This window comes from Sinocyclocheilus anshuiensis, unplaced genomic scaffold (assembly GCF_001515605.1).
Source record: "Sinocyclocheilus anshuiensis isolate Anshui unplaced genomic scaffold, SAMN03320099.WGS_v1.1 scaffold607, whole genome shotgun sequence".
Taxonomy (NCBI): Eukaryota; Metazoa; Chordata; class Actinopteri; order Cypriniformes; family Cyprinidae; genus Sinocyclocheilus; species Sinocyclocheilus anshuiensis.
In genome coordinates, this window is record NW_015552591.1 from 195431 (window position 1) to 198420 (window position 2990).

The window sequence follows — 2990 nt, forward strand, 5'->3', positions numbered from 1 at the left end:
CGCAATATTTACACTGAAGCTAGCAGGCGGCTATGGTAAGGGGCGTGTCATTTCCCGACCAGGTGCCGAGTGCTGCCAATCACAACACACACTGGCCCAGCTAACCAATCACAGCACATTTCATGTTTCAGAAGGCGGGATTTCATTTGATACAGGAACTATTCGAGCCGTTCAGGCCAGACTGGGGAGAGAGGTGTTGTAATAATGTAAAATATGTGAAAAATAATGTGTTTTTCGAACAACCTAGTATGAGAGCCTGTTCTAGTACACCCTCAAAACAAAATCAAGACTTTGTAAAAGAGCATAATAGGACCCCTTTAAGGAAGCTCCTGGAGTTTTTTTTTTTATTTGATTTTTTTTTCAAATAAATTCTAATATCACTCATATTTTCATTGTCATTTTTATACTGGGGGAGGGGGCATATCCTGTTAACCCGCACCGGCCCGAACGTGTTTAGGCTTGTCTGTGCTTTTAATTACCTTTGTTTAAAAAAAATACTCAATCAACTATCATAAACTATATATCATTTGACAGCTAAGAGACAGGCTTGTGTGAGGGATGTCGAGAAGAGGAGTCAGTGGAGAACATAATAATGACTTGTTAGAGATATGAAACACAGAGGCAGGTAATGAAGAATAAACTCAGGGAGATTGGGGTGCAGGAGATCACATTACAAGGGTTACTAAGCACAGTAAATAGGGCACAGAGTAGAATATTGATTACTTTTTTAAGGGAAGCAGGGGTTTTAAGCAGGATTTGATGTATGATGTGTGGTGTGTGTGTGGATATTAATGTGAGGGGACAATGTGAGTGATGTGTAAGTTTTAGCGGGAAAAGGGAATAGATAACAAATTATCTGATCCACACTCCGGAGCAGAAGGGGGCGGTAATGCACCAATAAGCTGGATGCCAACCGCCGTTAAACTGGAAAGAAGAAGAAGAAGAAGAGCAGGAAAATAGTTCTATACTGCACAATTACTCGCTAACAAGGGTTATTCGTCCAATTCAATGCATATTGTACGCATTATTATTATTATTATTATTTTTGTTAAATAAACTAAACCACTGGTAAATAAAACGCACCTTAGTATCAATATTTTTTTTTGAGTATCAATACTTTCAATGCTCGCGTCAGTATCGATATATCGATACTTTGGATCGATACGCCCATGAATTACAAATGTAAAAAAAAAAAAAAAAGTATTTAGCATGTTTTGTGTTTATTAGCTCTAAAATGATTACTGATCAAATCTGTTTTGGTTCACTGTTTTCATTATTAGAATTGTTCAAAATAAATACTGTTTAGTTACAATGTTCAAATGTTGTTCTGAAATAGTTTTGTGTTTGTGTGTGGTTTCATGGGTAGATGAGTTCTGAATTGATATACATATAGCCTATCTATGTAGTATATGTAGTATGCAGTGCCATATGGAGTCTCTAAATAGCCTTTTTGAAAGGATTCCTAGACTTTTCTTGAAATAAAAGATCTAAATGACTTTTCCTAAGATTTTCTTTAAATAAAATACCATAAAGATGTACTTTATGCAAGTTTTTACCTAAAAAATGTTTTATTTCTGCTTTTATTTCAGGAAAAGTTTAGGCGTCCTTTCAAAAATGCCATTCGATACTTTGGATCGATACGCCCATCCCTACTACACGGAGTATTTATCGGCGAGCGGATTTTCTCCGAAGCTCACATCTGAATCTCTCCATCATGGAACATCAACTTTAGAAGAGTTTTTGTGGTGTTTGATAGTGTTTTGGAGGGCGTGATGTGAACCAGTGGCGAAGAGCAGCAGAAAGACCCGGAGAGATGCATGACAGGCAGGGATAGCGTAGCACGTAAGTTTCAACGCCGTTCTCTTGAATGTTTGCTTATATATGTTTATTATGTGTTTGCAGCTTTTGTTTCATGTTAGCTGTTTTAGATTCCTTTCAAAAATGCCATTTGGAGACCTGGTAACCAAATTACCAAATGAGTAAACACTACAAATGCTTTTCAGAAATAGTTTTTTCTTGTGTGTTATGGTGGGCAGAGCAGTTCTGAATTGATAATGCATATATCTATATGTAGTTTTGCCTCATTTGGTTACCAGGTGTCCATTTGGAGTCTCCAAATGGCTATTTTGAAAAAACGCCTAGACTTTTATTTAAATAAAAGCTTACAGAAACTACATTTTTGGGAGTATCATCTTCAAATTTGAATCAAAATATGGTCAGACATTCAGCTTTATTTCAATGCCGTTCTCTTGAATGTTTATACGTGTTTATCATGTGTTTGCAGCTTTTGTTTCATGTTAGCGTTTTAGATTATAAAAATGACAACGAAGAGGGAAAATATGAGAGGGCTACATGATTTATGTATGCATGTTTGTTCAGACATTCAGCTTTATCTTTATGATAAAGCCTTTAGCATCAAAGCCTCATCCATTTTTCCCTTAGTGAATTTCATTCAAAGATATCGTGAGTCACTTTCATGTACATTTTACCTTGTTTTACTCTGTTGCTATACTAATTTTGAGTTATTATGACTCCAGAGTAACAAAGGTTCAAGTGTCTAGTTTCAAACAATACCAGATTTATAAATATAGACCATAGGGTTCAAGAGCTACAGACATTTTTAATTGGGTATGTCATTTTTCAGAAAATGCTCAAAAATAAGTGGATATATTGATGTTATGGGGTAGTAGGTGGGGATGCTGTAGCGAATCAGCTCATAAGGGAAATAAGAATAATTAATCATAACTAATTATAATTAATTATAAATATTTAGATCCGCTGTAGATATTTACTTGACCTCTCAGGGTCAACTGTCTGTCAATTCTAAGAACGTTAATTTCCTGGTTAAGGGAAATAACTTTCTTACTGTACAATTCTACAAAGAGTTTGTAGCATAAATCTGCATGATTAAGTGACTCCAGTTATGAGCAAACAATGAACAACGTCAAGTGTGATACAAGTAAGACTTTATTAACCACATAAACACTTAA